Source organism: Agrilus planipennis, unplaced genomic scaffold (genome assembly GCF_000699045.2).
Source record: "Agrilus planipennis isolate EAB-ADULT unplaced genomic scaffold, Apla_2.0 scaffold4, whole genome shotgun sequence".
NCBI lineage: Eukaryota > Metazoa > Arthropoda > Insecta > Coleoptera > Buprestidae > Agrilus > Agrilus planipennis.
The window spans coordinates 1,457,025-1,478,914 of NW_020442463.1; the positions used below are offsets into that span (position 1 = coordinate 1,457,025).

The 21,890-nt window shown below is 33.1% G+C and overlaps 1 long non-coding RNA gene across 1 annotated transcript in view; it reads right to left on the reverse strand.

The window, feature by feature from the left end:
- The window catches only part of LOC108735979, a 49,865-nt gene that overhangs the window by 7,451 nt on the left and 20,524 nt on the right, over nt 1-21,890 (reverse strand). Inside the window, exon 2 of the long non-coding RNA XR_001937657.1 lies at nt 20,202-20,266. This is a non-coding gene — a long non-coding RNA (uncharacterized LOC108735979). The remainder of the gene's footprint in view (nt 1-20,201; nt 20,267-21,890) is intronic.

Here is a 21,890-nt window from a genome sequence, read left to right on the forward strand (position 1 = left end):
GTCTATCTCTTAGGGATAACCCACAATAACCATTTTTATCCTTTACTTTTTATGAGAAATAATGACTTATTTACGAAGCGATTGTAAGCAATACAGCATTAATTTTTATCCAATTAAGTACCTTAAATACATTGTTCATTTGATATAGATCAACATGGCCCTTTACAGCATCTAATTACATGAATATTTTCGAAGATATTACAGATTTACAATGTAAGGACATAGCGGTTGCGGCGGTACCGGCCGGGAGGCCGGTTTGTATTGTCTAATGACAAAAAAAACTGTGAATGTTGTATATAAAGACAAAAATATACATATTTAGTATCAGCATTGCACCCGTGCGAAGCTGGGGCGGGTCGCTAGTATTAAATGAAGCATACCTATGTAAAGGATATATGGTAGATAGCATTAGCGGATTTGCCCTAAGGTCCAGTAGGCCCGGGCCTAGGGCGGCCAGATATTAAGGCCAAAAAAAATCACTGATGATAACAAGATTAACAAGAAATAACTCAAATGCAAAGTATCTTAATATTTTAAAGGCTCGCGTACCGTATGATTATAATTTTCCTAAATCACTATTTTTGTGTATCAAAGTATAAATAAGCGCAAAGTTAAAAACTATTTACGCACAACATTGACGGAGCAGAGGTTAAACAATCTTGCTTTGCTTACCACAGAAGCTGATTTTTTAAGCAAATTGCATTGCGAAGAATTAATTAATGATTTTGGTGCGCTTAAGTACAGACGAGTTCTGTAACACATTGTGAAACATTTATTTTATTAAAAACAAAACTTAAAACCGTCTTAAATATTTTATTTAAATGACCAATCATCCCTGAAACCTCGGAAAAAATTATAAAGTAGCTTTATAAGGTAGCTCTTAATTAAACAATTTTCTGAATCAATTAAAGGTGGGAATAAAGTAAATTCATGAATTATGTATGTAGTCGATAATGATGGGTGCTGAGAAAGGGGCGGCACATGACCTAGGGCCAGAGCGGCTAGAACTTCAGATCTGCCACTGTAGGTAAGTCGCATATTTCCGTAAATTTCGAATACTTTGAGGGAGTTGATTAATCAATTATTTGGTCACGTCTTTTTAATTGTTCCAGTCTGTAGGTATATGTCACAGTTCAAAAGGTTTTTACTTAAAACGTGAATGTATCATCTAATTTTAATAATTTAATCATAGTTTATTTCAGTATTCGTTCACTATTTACTATTTGCTGTCCTCATCCTACAATCGTGTAGATTGATTGGGTGAAAGCAACTTTTTCCTAAAGTCTGAAGATGATTCTATTTGGAATAGTATTCCGTGTAACGTTTAAAACTGGCCGTTCATAGTAAAACTTTTTTCATGAAAAAAAAAGTTAATTGTTTGCTGTAGGTGCCACAGTTTTTTCGAATTGGTTATCCAAATTTGTATTGATACTTTCATTAACTACAATAGCTCTCAGCTAGGTGGTTTCAGTGCATTAAAAGTAGCTGGATTCATGTTGGCCTCACCTGTAGCAAGACTAATAATTTCAATGATAAAATCTTTCTATGTTTAATAATTTCAGGGCGTTTAAAATAATAAGAAAATCAATACATCTAAAATGCTGCTTTTTATTTTGCGTTGCGGGAATGATATTTCTTTTCATTATATTTATTTTCTGAAGTAATGTCAGTGACACCACATGCTTGTAAGCCGGATATGGCTCTCATTGAAGTAAAGAAAGGATTGTTTTCGGCAAAAAAACGAGCACGGGAGGAAGATGTACCTATACTAAAGATATACTCCGAATAGATGGAACCCCTATATAACAGAGGCTAAATAACTTACTGTCTGTTTGCAAATGAAGTTATAATTTCCAGGTCAACCCAAGGCTACTTATTGTTGTTCGCAAGTGGCACTAAAACTCTGAAGGGTGCAAAAGGTGCTATGACCGGCACTTGATTTGAGGAAAAGTAAATAAAACAACCAAATCCAATCCATAGCTAAACGAATCAATAAACAATAACGATTTTTTTGTGGTCCACATTGCAATAGGTGAATAAAAGAAATACACGAGAACGACAACACTCACTTCGTGCCTAAAAACTAATTTTGATGAGAAATAGCAACTTATGGTATGATTAGCAACAAGCGGTGTTTCCTTAGCCCGGAAAAATTTAAATAATTGAAACTGGAAGCAATATACATACGTATTTTTGTTCTGAAATATGCAAATTCCGCATATAATGATATGCAAGCAAGGTGACGTACTTTCTTCCTGAGGTCAGTATACAATTGTTTGTCATACTCTTAAGTAAGAAATCTCTTTTACCGTTTATTATTAGGAAAATATTTCAATTATGTGCAAGTTGCCAACCGAGTCAAAGCCGACTTTCAATATGATAAGAAATTAATTAACCATTCACTGTTACCAATTATTATCAATCGCATCGTTTTAAAAATAGTGGCAAATACTTTTTTGATTTGTTATTTCAAATGTAAAATACAAAATAGATTTCCCGTTTGTATTATAAATGCTAAATACAAAATACGTATTTTCAAAATACTTTTTTCAATTAAATATTTTTTGTACTACCACAGCCGTCTCTACTTACAAGCCATGCTGAAGGTTTACTTGACAACACTGTGGGAGTCCCAGGATTTCCCAGTTAATGAGAGTTACAACTAATACATTGGTTGTTGGTAGTTCTTTCGTTGTTCTATAATATTTAAATTTTAGCGGAAATATCGTGCAATAAATGCGGAATAAGGATGCTTATAGTGTGTTTTAGTGATTAATACCTTTGGATACAGTTTTTAATTGCAGAAGGTAATATTAACTATTAAGTGAAAGAAGTGAAAATGTCTTAGGTCAGATTGTGTGTTTTAGTTGCAAATTTTCTGGTTTATTTCTTAACAAAATGCCTCTCCGTTGTGTTCCCAGTTGCAATTCAAATTATAAATCGTCTTTAAAATGTAAGTACAAGTATGTCTTTATTTTTATACCCAAAAAAATGATGAAATACGAAAATATTCTGCAGTTTACATACATCACTTTAACGAAAGTGACATTATAAAAACAGTAAAAAAAAGTATCTACTGCCGGTAATGTTTTGGGTGTGATTTTAACATATCCTAAATTACAAGAGAATTATTGTAATTTAGATGACTCCTTAAAAATTTGCAGTTCATTCTGTTCATAAAAAGATAACTTGCAACAATTGTGTTTCGCTCATAATAAACAATAAAGGCTCTTGCGTTGGAGATATTTATTTTGATTAGTTACAAAGGGGAGTACTTTCTGTTCCTACTGATAATATTAGTATAGTTTTCTTTTTCACATTTATGCCATTCTTGAAGAAATAAGTAATAACGAAAATCTGCAGACACAATATTTACGGGCTGAACACCAAAAACCAATTTTAGGAAAATTAACTATTTTCAAAAATATTTAGTTTTGGAAAACATTATAAAGATATATTCTTCCAAATTTTATCTTCTTTTGCTAATGTTTTGNAGAGGCAGAAACAGGAGTTAGGAGGGGTAGAGGTAGACCTAGATTAGATTACTGTTCGCAAATAGTTAAGGATGTGGGTTGTTCTAGTTTTAGGGAAATGCGAAGTTTAGCTCGGAATAAGAAAGAGTGAAGGTACGTGTCCAACTAGTCTTAGGACTGACGAGCTTACGATGATGATGATAGTTTCATTAACATCGTGTCATTTTCGAAATTCCAATTATTGTCTATTATAGCTTTATGAATGTGGTCTGTACAGAAATCTTAACGATCCACATCAAGTACAATATTATACAAGGTTAAGGTCACGAGCCTATTAATATAAGTAGGTGTATGTACACGTGTATCTAAATTTACATATGCAAGTACACACACAATCAGGATCACTTTTCTGTTTGAACATTCGACAAGGCAAGTTATTCAACATTTATATTGCAGAAGGATAATTGAAAACGCTCGGTAACCCGTACCCTTACAATTAGATGCATTTGTAGGGTTAATGATTTAAAAACGTTTGTGATTGTGCAAAAAAACAAATGAGCTTCTACGATATTCAAGTATAAAATTTAAATACATAATACATTCCTGTGTCCCGTATTATAAAATTAATATATGTCATTTTTACATTATGCAGTACTAAGGTTCAACAAGTGAAAATTTACTCTTTATTTAAAAATAGAATTTATCTGTTGTATATTAAAAAAAAATAAAGTGGTAAAGGTCTAGATGATGGCCCCCACCCCCTTCGTGGGATCGAAAGAGGAGGTCTCCCCCACCACTGTACCATAAAAAGTTCGTGGCGGTCTCACCCCCATAAAAAGTGATTAAGTATGATTCATATTTTTCTGTTTGAAGTGATTGGTATATATTTTTTTCTATCTTTATGTTATAGTTTCTTCAGTTCAGCAACAAATAATTTTTCTATATGCTTCCTTATTTGTCTTTGTCACCCGTTTTAATTGGAAAAAAGACACTGACACCAAAATAGTTGGTTTAACGTGAAAGATCCAAAAGAGCCAAAATAGGGTTGCAAATAATTTTATTGATGTAAAATCAACATCAATTATTTTATATCAAAATATTTATAACCCCATTTTGTTTCCGATCTTCTACACTTTGTAATGAGAGAAAGAAATGGAATTCAGTTTCTTTAGCTTCAATGAGTGAAGTTTTTCGAATCGTTTTCTAAGAATTTTGGTTTATACGCATTTATTAGCACATTACAATATCTTGTACTTTCCAGTTTTACACAGCTGGCGTATATCAATTCGATATTGTTTTGTCGTAAAGTATAGAATTTCATAGTTCCTTGCTAATGTTACGATAAGTGGTGGTTTGACAGGTGCTGATATCAATTTGGAACTTTAAAATTCCCTGGACCATGACATTGAACCCGGAAAACAATATCGATCCAATATTTTAGATTATCTATTTCCAAGGAATTTACATTTTTTTGGGCTCTTTTCGGTTAAAGAATTAGAAGGCATTCATGGAATGTCTCTTTATCCCCTTTTCAAGTTTCTAATACCTTCAATGTGAGCAGTTTTCATTCATCATTTTATATGTTTGATCGGTGATACTAGCAAAACTAAAATACAAAATGCATTTCTCAAAAAGTATTTAAATACAAGATAAAAATAGGTCAAAATAATTCGAAGTGTTCTGTATTCTGTCGAAACTGCCAGGCGCGGATCGCGATTTCGATCTTTTTGGATCTCATCAGCGCATCGCAGACAGCTCCGACAGAACACAGACCAACCTTCACCTGCTATCTTAACAGCTCGTTTTCGAAAATACCACAAATGGCGTGGTGAGCGCCATCTGTAGTACGATGCTACATTTGAGGATTACGTATGCTCCAACAAGGTCCATTTAAAAATATGGATATCTACTTGCTGAAACTAATCCCGGCGTAGCTCACCTCAACGTGATGGGCACGTTACCATAATCGAACAAAATAATAGTTAATAATTTAAAAAAATAGGTATTTTTTATTTTGTATCTGTATTTTAAACGCAAGTATCACACACATATAATAATGAATTCAGGTGATGTAATAAAATGTAATACACAATAGATGAACATTACAAAATGTATCACAGATAAAATTCCAGATTATAAAACCGATTAAGCATTAGGAAGACTTGTCACGTACAGTGTTTCCATATAGGATTACAATAGATAGTAATGAGCTCAACTATGTACATGTAAACTGATATATTGTTCTGGCACCTGTTCGCAGTGCTTAAGAATGTCTTTCGGCCACCAGGATGTCAGTAACGAAAAATTTTAATGGATTTAGTACTCCAAATACTTTACTTAATATGCATGTAATTGGATTACGAAGATTAAATAAGAGTTAACAATTTGTATAGAAAGTAAGACATACCTACGATACCTGCATACCTACATATACAAATTAAAAACGAATATGGTTTGATAATAGTTGTGGATTGTGTTGCAATGCATTTTAATTATTACTTGTTAGTAATTGGAAAATTATGTATCACATTAAAAAACTAAAAAGGAAAAAGGTTTCCCACAATGGTTTCTGAACTATTACTTGCCTAGAAACCTAAATAGATTTCAATTTCTCGCATTTTAGTTATGCGTCGAACTAAACGAAACCCCGAAAAGGAGTTTATTTTGCATGAAAAACGCAAAGCAACTACAGGTAGGACTTTAGAACATCGTTATGATCATAATTTTTTAAATTGAACATAATTGACATATATAAAGCTTTTTTCTAGGACTACTATTAACCTCATCATCATTATAAGGTCGTCAGTTCTAAGACAGGTTGGACACGCACCTCCAATCTTTCCTATCCTGAGCTAATCTTCGCATTTCTGTACAACTAGAGCAACCCATATCCTTAACTATTTGCGAACAGTAATCTAATCTGGACCTACCTCTACCCTTCCTTAGGTACTCCCGTTTCTGTCTGTAATATGTTTCTGACTAGACCATTATGCCTGAGAAGGTATCCTTACCCACCCACCTCTCCTATTATTGACATACAGCCCTCTGTTCTCCTATTCTTTCTAATACCCCTTCATTTTTAACTTTCTCTATCCACGTTATCGTCATCATTCGCCGGTAACACCACATTTCGAACGCTTCTAACCTTTTCTTTTCCGCCGCGCCCCTCGTCGATGTTTGGCGCTCGTACAACGCCGCATTCCCAACATACACCTTTAACAATCTTTTTCGAATTTCTAAATTGACCGTTCATGAGCATTGAAGTGATCTCTTTTTATTGAAGGCGACTCGACCCTGTGCTATCCTCTACTTTATATCCCTACTACTCCTTTCGTCCAGGCTTATCTAACTTCTTAGATTCCTAAAATTATCTACTTCTTCGAAATTTTCGCCTCGTATCTTATATATTCGCTCTTTCCCTACTTTTTCTTCCCTTAATAGTTTTTTCATTTCACCGCAAAAAAATATTCCGAAGACAGATTGATACTCTTCCGTTATTAACCTACTAGAATTTATGGAGGTATACCTTATCCCGTGTAGAAAATATACCCGAGGTGACGACAGGTCCAAACCTGAACCAGTAGTGTGAAACTACATAAGCATGAATTTGTCAATATTGGACCAATGTTCAGCTAATCTTCAAATGCCAGGGTTCAGTAGGTACTTAAGCGTTAGAAAACAAGTCCAGTAGGTACTTGGGTTGCCAACTCTCCAGTTTTAGTCCGAAGATTCCAGAGAAAGTTTTCTCCAGACTCCAGTTAAAAAAAAATAATCTCAGGGTATTTCAATTTCTATAAAAAACAAAATTTTATTGTTCCTTTGTTGACAATGTTCTTATAGAATGTCACACACAATGACACAATGTAATTACGTAGAGTATAATATGAGCCCTGCAACGCTATTATTTTGAATACTTGAGTTTGTATTATTATACTTAAATAAACTATTTACTACTTGATTATCTTTTAACTATCCAAAACGAATGTGCTTTTTCTTTGTACATTCGAACGATCTCCGGACTTTTTGAATTTTTGAGTTAATAACCCTATCCAGAAGGTACTGAACAGCCCAAGTGCCTACAGGTTCTTCAATATTAGACCAATTAGGTCAACCTCCAAGTGGCAAGATTCGATAAATTAACTTTTCAGCAAACTATGTCCAATACTTGGTAACAAAATATTAATCAATCAATACTGTACCGAATACGAGTCAAGTTCCAAATATCGAGACTATGATATATTGTGCAATATTCAGTAAAATACAAATTTCCTACATATAAATTTTATAAAATGTAATTATTATGTTTACCTATTATTCACAATAAAAATACAAAATCAATAGAAAATTTTATTAAAACAATTTTTGTTAGACAAAAATTGTACTTTTGAAGAAGAAAATCGAAGTGAAGTCTTTCAATTTTTGAATTTTTACCCACCACACGCTACCTCAAATTAATGAGGGAAAAATTATAGCTGTTGTCACACCCCCGCCGGGAATCGAACTCGGGACCTATGGCTTTTACGCACCAATGTTCTGACCACTAAACTACGAGAGGTGACAACAGCAACCACGACCAACCGACCTACAAGGTTAACGATCCGTCGAACTGATGTAACTATATACTGAATATACTATGATTAAACATACATATAATTTAGATATTTTTTAGAAGTGAGTTAGTTTAATATGAAATATTATACTGAAAATTCAATTTCTGAATTTTTTACCCACTACAAGCTACCTCAAATTAATGAGGGACAACAACAACAATTTTTCCCTCATTAATTTGAGGTAGCGTGTAGTGGGTAAAAAATTCAGAAATTGAATTTTCAGTATAATATTTCATATTAAACTAACTCACTTCTAAAAAGATGTCTAAATTGTATGTATGTTTAAGTGAAGTCTTTCTTTATCAAATATCATCAATAGATGCTGGCGTAATAAAAACCAATAATTTTGCGAAAGAATTAACAACACAGAACATACATGACTAACATTAAAAACAAGCGTAATAAATCGTGGACCGAGCTTGGTCCAATATTGGAAACTTTTGGGCCAATCTTAGACTAAAGTTGATGGTGTCATGACTTCCTACATGAGATGCAGTGTATGGACTTCATAACTCGAAGGAGTTTCGATTAAGCTAACATTAAATATAAGAACATTTTCCGACAAAGTTGTAGATAACTGCTATTTGAAAAATCCGGCTCGTTTTTCTAAAATGCATTTAAAGCGGAGAAAGATCGTCCGTAAGTCATGTCGAACTGTATTGCATGACGAATAATGAATAATGAAAGTGACTTATTTGACCGATATATTCGATAAACTCAACGTAATCAGCAGATTCTTAAAGTGAATAACCAACAACTAAGTTTACAGTGAGAGACAATATATCTTTTCTAACGATAAAAACCAAATTTGGATTCTGGATTGAATGTGCTGAACAATAACATTACGAATGTTTACCCTCATCTAAATGAGAATTTGGTCTACATTAAGAATTCATCCTCTCTAAAATAGACATTCGAATCGAATGATTCAAATTTAAATGACCTTTGTGTTGAACTTACAATTAAAAATGTATATTCTGCAGTCATTGATAAGGTTACCACAGTTCCTATTTCCATTTGTATCGACTTACAAATTACAGACGAGCTTGTCAGTTTGCGTCTACAATAAAAACAAATTCAGAATTTGACTGATTGCTGTTCTAGATATTCCAATTCAATTGACTGACATGGGAAATTACACCTAATTTTAATGCTACTTTTAGTCAAAATGGGCATTTTATATACATACGTACATACAATAAAGTTTTTAAGTTCAGCGATTGATGGATAGGAGAACAGAGGACTCTATGAAAGTCAATAAGAAATATGCGAGTTAGGTTGGTAGGACACCTTCTCAGACAGGAAGATCTAGTCAGGGACATATTAGAGCAGTGATTCCGAACCTGGGAGTAATTACCCCCGTGGGGGTAAATCAATTATTCTGTGGGGGTAACAAAGAACCTAATAATTAAGACCTAAAATACGTAGCTAGATAGTAAAAATATAAAATTATAGATATGTCGCTGTTTATACAACTTTATGCACAATTGGTAAATATTGAACCAAACAAGATCACATTTGAAAATTCTGTGGTTCGGCATTTATCTGCTGCAATAAACTCACTGAAGCAATATTTTCCGGATATGGATAATCGTCAGTCCAGTTCTTGGATATTAAGATCATTTACTACGGATGATAATATTATTAAAAACGAAGACGTAGCAGCCAAAGTGGAATATCTTGGACTACGCCAGAATACTACTTGCAGAGTAGAATTTCAAAATTATGATCTTGGTGAAAAGATGGTGCCGAAAAATCTTGCTCTAGCTAACAGAGCTTTAAAAATGGTAATACCCTTTTCCACTACCTATAGATGTGAGAGTGGTTTTTCAACTTTGGTTACACTGAAAACAAAGACCGGAATCCTTATAAATGTGAAATATGACTGAGGATGCGCTTTAAGCGAAATTAAAGCTAACATAAAAAAATTTGAAAAATGCAAAATAATACCAACCATCACACCAACTATCTTTACTTAATTTATCGTTTAGATATATAAAATTGTAAGACACGTGCAATTTCTGATTATTAAACATATTTGTATTTGCTTCTGTTGTTTGTATTGATAACATTTTAAGGCCGGGGTAAAAATCAGTTTTACTAATAGGTCACAGGGGTAACAATATTAAAAAGATTAGGAACTATTGTATTAGAGGCAGAAACAGGAGTTAGGAGGAGTAGAGGTAGACCTAGATTAAATTATTGTTCACAAATAGTAGACTGTGGGATGTTCTAGTTTTAGGGAAATGCGAAGTTTAGCTCAGGATAGGAAGGAGCGGAGGTGCGTGTCCAAATCTTAGGAGTTCACCTTATTATCGAGATGGAGTTCCCCAAAAAAAGAGTAGGTCAGAAAAGGTTCCGTAGAAAAAAAATGGGAACCGTTGATCTCGTACTCTAGTTATTAATCTATCTAAAAAGGGAGCTTAAAAATCACAAAATCTCAATGGTATTATTATCATGGGAACTAAATACTAGATGGAAAGTAAAGGTGACCTTTGAACAATTAAATTATAAGTATCAACATTCTAACAAGTTATGCGCCTTGCGTAACATATACACATGTCTCCTCATTACCTGTGCCAACCCATGTATGTAGGTTTGTTCGTTTATGTTTCCTATTATGCATAATTTACAAAGCGATTATGTTTAAATGTGCCATTTATCAAAATAAGTCATGTCATGGAGAAAACGTTTTTGGTAATGTCCGATCGTGCATGGAATGCTGTTACAAGTAAAAGACTTAACAAGACACGCCAGAAAAACTGCACGCAAATATTTCCTTGAAACGTTTGCGTTACTAATCACTTATAATACATTTTCTTATTAATCGAAACCCACGTCAACTTTTGAAGAAGTGTAAAATTTTGCATTTACAGCAAGAACAATGGATTATAATGTAAATTTTATCGGTGGATATGGAAGTAAACATTTGTAGGCGGTTTTTGTATACTTCCTGTTATTAAATAATTATCAGTTTTATGTAACTGAATTACCCAATAGTTGATTTCCAAGTGCTCAAACATTTTTTGGTGGAAAATATTAATCACTTTTAAACAAATAAAATTAATAAAAACATGGAGAGTTGCTCTCTTATATGACTAAAATACCTTGAAACTTAAGATAAATTTAGCGAACAGGCAAAGCGAATATGAGTTGACTAACTAAGCCCATTCAAATTTGGAATGTAGTAGTCGTAGAATTTTGCGATAAACATAACTTAAACGTCACGAATATTTTATTCAACCATTACATTAGGAGGCGCTGTACGTGGAATATGCCTGGTGATTTAGGGAGATATCAGTTAGATTACATACTTGTTAAGCAAAGATTTAAAATTGAATGAAGGACTGTAGGAGTTATCCAGGAGGATATAGATAGCGACCTTAACTTAGCAGTTATGAAGACCAATCTTAAATTGAAAATTCTGAAAAAGAGGGAAGGTAGGAGACGTATTGACTTAGGAAAGCTAAAATGTAACGAAACGCGTGTTATGCTAGGTACAAAGACAGACGAAATGCTAAAGAAATGAATGTCAAGAACATAGAGACAGAATTGAACTGTATTAAAACTAATACTAGGTCTTAAACAAGACAAAAGTAGGAAACCCTGGATAAAAAACAAGATTTTAGGACTAATAGAAGAAAGGCGGAAATACAAAAACAGGACGGACGAAGAAGGTCAAGAAAGATATAATGCTATAAAGTGGAAGATAATTAGGAAGTGTAGGGCAGCTAAGGAACACTGAATTGATATGAGGTGTAGAGAGGTAGAAGGAAAGTTTGAAGTAGATAAAACCAATAAGGCTTTTAATATAATTAAAAGGAATTTTAGAGATGTAGGGTACATTAGTAATAATATAAGAAACGAAGCAGGGGTCATTTTGAGAGAAAATGAGGAAAAGACAGATAGGTGGAAAGAATATTTAGAGAACCTATACGAAGGCCATGAATTAGGAGATATATTAGAGAATGAAGATAGTGTGGAGATAGATGAGCTTGGTTATCCCATAATAAGAGAAGAGTCCGATGTAGCATTAAAACATTTAAAGAATAATAAGGCGCCAGGTGTAGATGGGATACAAGGGGAAATTCTAAAACATGTAGGATAAGGGGTTAGAGATCGTATGCTTTAGCTAGTTAGTCACAGTTACGAGATGGGGAAACTCCCAGGGGATTATTATAAATATTAGGAAGAGTCAGACAGGGATGCACACTGTCACCGCTACTTTTTGATCTATGTAAGAAAACAATACTCAACACAATTACAAAACCACTTTTCTCAAGAATGGTTCATATCGAAAGTACTTTTATTATCATCCAAACGTAAATATCGATCATTCCTTATAGTTTGGTGGTCAATATAACCCTTTTCAAATCGGTCGGATTATTACGACTAGCACGGAGAAACTATTGGAAAAAATCCCCGTTTTGTTGAGCAGTATTGCCAACTTGCGTGTAGTGCGCTGCGAAACATGATTTTTGGTATGACCAGATACAAAAATAAAATAATAGTTGATCATTTGCTACTCTTGTTTCGTGGCTAATCCGGCACTGTGTACAAATCTTATAAAGTACTAGCCCAGAAAGATAAGGATACCATTCTCCTCCTTCTGGTAGGTATACTATACGGGATAGTAGATTTGTTGTTTCAGTTATAAATAATTAAGCAAAAAATTTTCAATTTTGCCTTTATAATCCAAAACCGGCAAATTAAACTGAAGCTACTGTATGCTAGGACGTTATTATGATTAACGACATTGTTNTAACGTAAAAGATTAAAACCGAAGCAATAAGAAAAATAGTATGAGGAATGTAATTATAAATAAAATAGAATGGAAAATTTGCATGGTAAATACTTGAAAACAATGAAGACATTTGGAAATCTACTCCAGCAAAGGTTAAAAGAAAACTTCAGCAAACATTGCGATTTTACTTCACGATTAAATTGTACAAATATTAGTCAAACGTGTATGATGAAAACATTTTTTGCTTTTACATTAACTGGGATGGAAGGATAATCTATACTTTGTTGATGCTAAAAATGTCAAACATACAGTTTAAAAGGGAAAAAACCACTAGGTACATTAAAAAACAGGTATCACTTTAGAAAAATGGCTTCTACAGTTTTTTTCCCTTTTCTAATTATATTACTTTACACGATAGTCAGTTTCGTAGCTAGATAATCAAGGACGCAGGTGAAAAATATTTTTAGGAAACTAATTAATCAAAAAGATCATCGCATCGGTTAAAATTACTTCTGTTTTGCAAAGATCTAAATAGTACCTAAATTGGACGAACTAAAAGTCTTTTTGCAAATCCTGAATAAACTTTAAACAAAAATTACAAACGTACCTCACTGTTTTTTAGTTTCTGTGTTCATCATAAAATTTTATGTACTTTATATAGGGAAATATTCCTATTTTTTTGCAATCATACAAGCTAATTACATTCATTACAAAAATTCTTAGATTTTCTGTTTGTTTCGGGGGTATCTTTCAGGTTCTTAGTTTCTCAATTACGGAAAACGGTTTTCATATTTTGGTTTATGTTTGAATTTCTTTATTAATATTATAGCTGTAAATTACGCCCCCCCCTTCCACACAGAAAATTAGTCCTATACTCAACAAGAAATAGACGAGATAAGTTAGTAGGACACCTCAGACATGAAGGTCTAGTCAGAGACATATTAGAGGCAGAAACAGGAGTTAGGAGGGGTGTAGGTAGACCAAGATTATATTACTGTTCGCAAATAGTTAAGGATGTGGGTTGTTCTAATTTTAGGGAAATGCGAAGATTAGCTCAGGATAGGAAAAAGTGGAGGTGCGTGTCCAACTAGTCTTAGGACTAACTACCTTACCTAACTATCTAGTCTTATGAAGTGTATTTGAAAAATTAAATATCGAATCAATATTATCAATAAATATTCAAGAAATATTTTCAGATGCTTTAGAGACATTTTTGTTAATTGCTACGTTTCCAGCAACAAGTACCTCGGTACCTTCCTGTTTAAAGCACATTAAAATATACAGTACAAATCCAACGAGAAATTAACGTTTAACCTCTCTTGCAGTTGTTTCAATTGAATAAGAATCTACATCCCTTCAGAAAATATAATTTTTTATTGATAAAAGGTTTACAAAAAATAATTGTCACAAATTATGAAACACATTGAATTTTTGTATGGTTAAATTCAATGCATTAGTGAATTTTTGAATTAACTCGACCCACCAGAGATAACCTCAAATTACTCAGGAAAAATTGTTGTTGTCACTACCTCGCTAAGAATCGAACCCGGGCCCGCGTTAGTTTGTGGTTATCTGTGATGGGTAAAATTAATTCAAAAATTAATTCACTAATGCATTATCATCATCATCAATAAGGTTGTCAGTCCTAAGACTGGTTGGACACACCTCCACTCTTTCCTATTTCCCTAAAATTAGAACACCCTACATTCTTAACTATTTGCGAACAGTAATTTAATCTAGGTCTACCTCTACTCCTCTTAACTCCTCTTTCTGCCTCTAATATGTCTCTGAATAAACCTTGCCTGAGAAGATGTCCTACCAACCTATCTCGCCTATTTCTTATTGACTTCCAGAGTCCTCTGTTCTCATACTCATTCTGATACCTCTTCATTTCTAACCTTCTCTATCCACGGTATCGTCATTCGTCTGTAACACCACATTTCGAACGCTTCTCTTTTCTTTTCCGCCGCGCCCACTGTCCATGTTTCGCAAGTAAATATACACCTCTATTAATTGCATTACTAAAAGAAACTGCTAGTTTCTTTGATAAAACTTTGTTTTATTGTGGTTTAACATTCTTTTTATTTCAATAACTAATACATAAAGCAATATGTGAAAGACAATTGCTCTCTTCAATGAATATGCAAAAACAATTTTTCCGTTCAAATTTACATAGTCAATTTTCGGCAATTTCGGAATTTACATTTTGACTTCATGAATTCTTCTACCTGTCGTAGTGACCGGCCGAATTTGCCATTGTCCAAACATAGGCAACAACAACAAAACTATTATCTTTAACAACACTCATTTGTGAAATGCATATTTTTTTAAAGAGAATATCTTACCAAAATTTAAAGGTTTGATTTAAAACTTAAAATATTGTGTATTTAGTGAAACACACGACGTAAGGAAATGGTTAGTTTTCTACAACACTTGTACAAAAGAACGGTTGAGCATCTCATCGGAATTTATGATAATTTTGACCTAATAGGAAGCAGTAAACCTATGGAAAATTAATTGATCAATTAGATCGCAGTTAAACTTACAACTGCTTATACGACATGATGATTTTGTTTTCCATTTCCGTTATGTACAAAATATGGCATTTTAGTGTTTGCAAGGCAACGATGAGAAAACATTTTTATTTTTTTTACGTAATAACGATTTTTAGAGGTCATTATTTCAAACAATAGAGTAAAGAACAAAAAAGGTCTATGTTCATATGAATTTAATAATGAAAAAAAAAAAAAACTGTTACCTCATGCATTAATACAAACAAATTAAACAACGAAATTTTTTCGGTATTTAGATACTATAAAAAGATGGAAATTATGATTTGATTTTGATTGAATATACTACTTAGAATTTTCTCACATTTACGGCAGAGTTTAAACGTTTGAATCATGTAACATCATGCAATAATATACGGTCAGCTCATAACCTAGAAGTTAATACGACTTGAAACTATTATATAAAACGAATTAATCCAATAATATCAAAAGATTGAATTTTATGCGTTTAAGATTGAGATGAGACACGTAGTTCTCATTAGTATTCAGTTATATAATTGTTAGGTACCCATTTTCTTAATATTATCATTAGACAAATTATAACAATATATGATTTAACTATTTTCTAAAGTTATCCACCGTAAAATACTGCTGTAGCTCTGTTAAAATATGCTTATGAAAAAAAAATATTGCGTCTGCTTCATATGAATATGGAGCAAATATAAATTCGGTATGAGATCAAGCTGAATTTCAATGCTTTCTGTTCGTTCATGGTCTTTTAAAATGCCGTTCATGTGATTTAATTTTTTAAATACGGAATTTTTATTAAATACGAAACTGAATTTATTATAATTTTCGAACACTCAATTTTCTCCTTAGCCACAAGGACAACAATTTCATTCAGTGTTATAAATATATAATTGCCATTTATATAAATTAATTTGTTTTTTATATTAGAATTATTTAAAATATTTTTACATTCATCAATGACCACACATTCGCAATCAATTTATTTACATTCGGGTATTCTAGTCTGGCAACTTCTGAAACCCTGTTTAAAGCAGGTGCGAATGTTTTTTCAGATACGAAATGGGAATGTAAGTAGGTTTGTCAATAAAAAAGTAATTAGTACCGCAGTTAATAAACTTTTAAATATTATATAATCGATAGTGTTGAGGAGATTAGCTCTCTTGACGAAAATTTTTTGTTGTTTCCGCCGGTGTACTGCTGTACCACATAGATCAATAATTGATTACACAGAATATAAAACTCGAAGGACCAGTGTATGTCGATTAAAAAGATCCGTACTGTATAATACGTTTAATAATGCTATAGGTATATACACACTAATTAACTAGAACTAATATTACTTGCTACTCAAAAAGATGTTTGTTGCTTGTTTGATAGTCCGAAATCCGAATTGATCTGATGTTATTGATACAATCTGAAAGTGTTTTTGTGTCTTAAAACTAAACACACCTCGGCCACTACCCCTAAATTTCCCCCAGTCAATACCTACCTAAACAGTCCGTACGCAGGTTTACACTACACAATAATTGTATTATATTATGGTACCCTTTTTGGTATCAAGGGGTTAATACAGCAGGTAGGAACGATAAGTCTTAACAGATAGGTAATAAGTGGAATTTTAGCAAAATATGCATTTATTTTAAATTTGGAAAGTATTAGAAATATGTTTGCATTATATACATTTTGCACATAATCGGAACTCTAATAATTATCACATTATCAGCTATTCCACGCATTTTTATACTGATATCAACTTTGGTGTCTGTATCTAGTGAGTATTATTGTTTTATCTGTGTACCTACCTCTGAATTTAATAAATTATTTATTTTAGTCGCATTATTAGCTATCATGACAAATTTAATGCTAACCAGGTATCCAATTGCAAGAGCGAGCAGTGATAAAGCAATGACCGGCAAGAACAGTTATGATTTTTTCTTTTAGAAGAACACGCTAAAGTGTTTTTATTTCCAAAGAATAAATTTTATTTACCTTATGAATGACTAGTGCTCAATCGTTATTCCTGTCTGAAGTGCATACGTTTGCACTACCCAAATCACTTATAAGCAACTGAAAATATATTCTTTTTATTAATGTTTTAAAGCGTCAGTTTTTGTTATTAATTTTCGCAAAAAACTTTTGTATCAGTATCTTGCTTTTTTGTTTTTCTTACAACCGTACAAACCTACAATGCTGAACCTGATCTTGAAATGACGCAAAACAAGTTACAGGTTACAGGCCTGTGGATTCAGGAACGCCACGGGGGAAAGCCCCACGTTACCATTTACACAACAAATTAATGCTGTAAATCTATGTAAAAGATTCTTAAAATTTGGAAAAAGGATATCTAATAGAAAACACGTCAAACGTATCTATTTTACGACGCATAAGTAAGACAGAAACAAGAAAATTAACAAAGCCAAATCATATATATTTATTGTAACCGGTTGGTCAATTGTTTAAAGATACTGTCAGTCTAATGGTGTGTTGGCGAAATCTTTTAAAGTATAAACCTTAAAATTAAGACTCACATATTATGGTTAATGGTATAGTAAAGTTCAAGAAAAAACTATAATTTTGTTAATTTAAATACATCTGCATGCATTACTACATACACGCCATAAAATATCTACAACTGCGACATGTAGTGAAGGAGTATGTCTGACAGATACAAATCGTTAATGAAAAGATATCACTTAACATTTTAACAATACCGAAAAATGGCGACTGGTTGCCTTCTTCAGTTCTCGTTTGATTTCAGTTTTTTTTTTGTTGGCTGTTCAGTGTTTTAGTTCACTGTCTAATTTGTTACTATTTAATGCAAATCTGTTGCTAACGTTAATTGGCAAAACGAATACCTGTCACATTTGTGAGTATTATATTGGGTACTTACTTAAATTTACATGATTATTAAAAGCTAAATCGTTAGATAAGCTGGATAGTCAACCTTGAAACTAGAAACAAGAGCTCATTATGCTACTTCTGGATATTTTTTTTTTTAAAAAACATCTGAAATACTTATACCTACCTATCAAACATTTATGTGAGAAATAAACTGTACTAAGTTTTAAAACAGACAGGCAATTTGTAAATGTGTGTTAATTGAATTTTGTGGCATTAATATACGCTTTAAAAACCTACAAGAGCATTTCAAAGTCGTTTCAAATATAATACCTACATAAAACAAGTATGAATGAACCAGATCGTCAAGTATCTAACGAAATAATTATGTTTTATTGTAGCATAGATTCACCGAATGAAAAGTAAAATATAACCCTACTGACTGTTACATAATTTATTCACAATAATTGAAGAACAAGTAAATATGTATCTAAACAGTTCCTTTTTAAATTATTTTGTTTATTATTAATATAAAAATTCATTTAGTTTTTATCCACTACAAATTATTCCAAAATAATGGGGGTGGGGAACGTTATTAGGTCACATATTCGTCAAATTAATGTATATATACAGTGTAATGTGTAATCCATTAAGCGCGAGTTATATATAGCGATTTAATTTAATATAGGGTTGTTCGGAAAGTCATTTTGTTTTTTCCCGACAGAGGATTTAATTGTATTCTTTTGCACCCAACTTCACATTTAAGCTGTATAATTTTTATATGCTTTGAGAGCTCATATAGCAAGGCTTGTGTGTGAAAAATTCCAATTAATTCTACGCGGTAGTTTTTGGTTGGTGCCCTTTTAAATATGGAGAGCGATAAGCAGCATTTTCGACATATCTTACTGTTTTACTACAGAAAGGGTGAAAATGCTATTCAAGCCAGAAAGAAATTGACTGATGTGTATGGAGAAGGTGTGTTGACAGTACGCCAGTGCCAGAACTAGTTCGCTAAATTTCGATCCGGCAATTTTGATGTCGAAGATGCACCACGTTCGGGAAGGCCGGTTGAAGCTGATAAAGAAGCGATAAAGGCATTAGTTGATGTGAACCGGCGTATAACAACTCGTGAGATCGGATTGAGGTTAAATTTATCAAATTCAACAGTTTATGACCACTTGAAAGGCCTGGGATTATCCTCGAAGCTCGATGTATGGGTTCGGTGTATGTTCTCACAGAGAGAAATCTGTGTCGCCGCATTGACGTCTGCGATTCGCTTCTCAAACGTCACGAAAATGATCCGTTTTTGAAGCGCATCATCACTGGGGACGAAAAATGGGTTGTATACAACAACGTCAAACGCAAGAGGTCATGGAGCAAAAAAGATGAACCGGCTCAAACCATTTCCAAAGCCAATATTCACCAAAAAAGGTAATGCTGTCTGTTTGGTGGGATTTTAAAGGAATCGTTTTTTTTGAGCTTTAACCGGATAACACAACGATTGATTCGGAATGAATGATGCACTTCAACAGAAAAGGTCAGAACTAATCAACAGGAAAGGTGTAGTGTTTCACCAAGACAACGCGAGATCTCACACAAGTTTGGTCACTCGCCAAAAGCTTGAATGGGATACAATGCTACACCCACCATATTCTCCAGACCTGGCACCATCGGATTATTATTTGTTCCGGTCACTCCAAAATTTTTTAGATGGTAAAACCTTCACCTCAAATGAGGAGGTCAAAAACCTCCTCGATCAGTTTTTTGCCAGCAAAGACCAAAAATTTTATGAGCGTAGAATTATGCTACTACCAGAAAGATGGCAAAAGGTGTTGGACCAGAACGGTCAATATATAATTTAATAAGGTATTTGTTTATTATACGAAAACTGTCTTTCATTTCCACAAAAAAAAACGAAATGACTTTCTGAGCAACCCTATACAACGGTGATTATAAATTAAATCGGTAATAAGTTCAGGTACCTAATATCACTTACCTTTGACATTTGACTATAACTGCTCACCAGGGTCGGACGAGGATTAATGCAGAGATGGAAAACCACTAGAAGAGAATAAATAGGAAATTTTTACATTTAACAACCAAAGAACAGGGCAGTTTAAATTTTAAGACCAAGTGTATGACTTACATAAAGTGAAAATAGATCTTGGATCGCTATTGGGTTAGGTCAGTGAGCAATTAAATGCTACTTAACTCTGTTTACTGCTAGTTATCTCTGTTGAGTGTAATGAGTAATTTTTTATGTAAATTAGAAATTTTGTAAAGGAAATGGTTCATATTTACTTATCTGTACATTGTTGGACACTAAAAATTATGATTAAATTAAATTTACTTGTCATATTCTACATCTTATCTGTTCATTTGTAGCTTCCCTCCCATTTATACATATACACTCTGTTTAACAATGTCCAAAAATCATTGATTGGTTCAACCTGCGGTACATTTGGGGGATTATCGGTTTTCGTCACAACAGGTATATAGTTGATTTCTCACCACGTTCTAATTGTATAAAGGCAAAATGCTAAGTCTAGTCAAAACATTTGATCGAGTGGATAAGTCGTATTAATAAACTGGAGCAACTCCGATAAGAATTTTTCGGTATAAGTGTTGACATTCTGCTTCATCCCTCACATACCTCGGTAGTGATGAGCAAAATTAATACTGGTCTTGCACCAAGACCAACACTGTCTTTATACTAGCAAGACCAAGACAAAAATTAATACGAAATATGCTAGACCAAGACCAAATACTCTAGACTAAACCAAAAATTATTACAAACCAAGCCAAGACCAATACTAAGACTGGCGCAGTCTTAGTCTTGCTTTGGTCATCACTAATGTTCGGCTTTCAACTCATCACTAATTTATGTTAAAAGAATGTGTATAAAAACGGCTAAAATATTATTGTTATTTAGCTGAATTCATTACCTAACTAGAAATTGGAAAAGAACAAACCGCAATAAAAAAAGTTGGATTCATTTATCTTTCTCTCTATTTATAACTCATTTACAAATTATAATTTTATTCCAAAGAAAAGCTGCAAAACTACGTATTGTAACGAACTTGAATTCAAATAACACGTACACTCACTAAATATGACTTATCAACACAATAGTAAATAAACCATTACATATTGCTATGTGGTTATTTTAAATCTTATACAATTAATTTTCATTTTTAGTCTAATACGTTTTTTGCTGATCACATAAAAGCAGGAACTACGCCGCGAGAAAGAAGAACTGACGTCTTTTAGATACTTACAGCAAAATAATGTTTTTGGGGCGAATGACTTTTATCAACTTTTCACGAGTTCGTTATAGAGCGTTTTAAAACGCATGTATATATATACGCATTGAGAAATACAACGCAGAATAGTTGGATTGCATCGTCAAAATACAATTATAGTTAAGCCGTTGACTAGAGTCGCAAAAGCAATAAAAGTGTCATTTAAAGGGACTTACTTACTCCCGACTAGAATTTTGAGGGAGATGCAGGTAAGGTCCTAAGTGGGTAGGGGTGAGGTTGCCTCCAGGGCAGGGAAGGGGCATATAACGCTTTGCCGCATTTGAGCATCATCAGGAATGCCGCATGTGGCCCCTGAGGGAAGGCAATATTACTACCCCATTAAAAATTTTTGGACAAATGAACTTTATAATTAATGAAAAAAA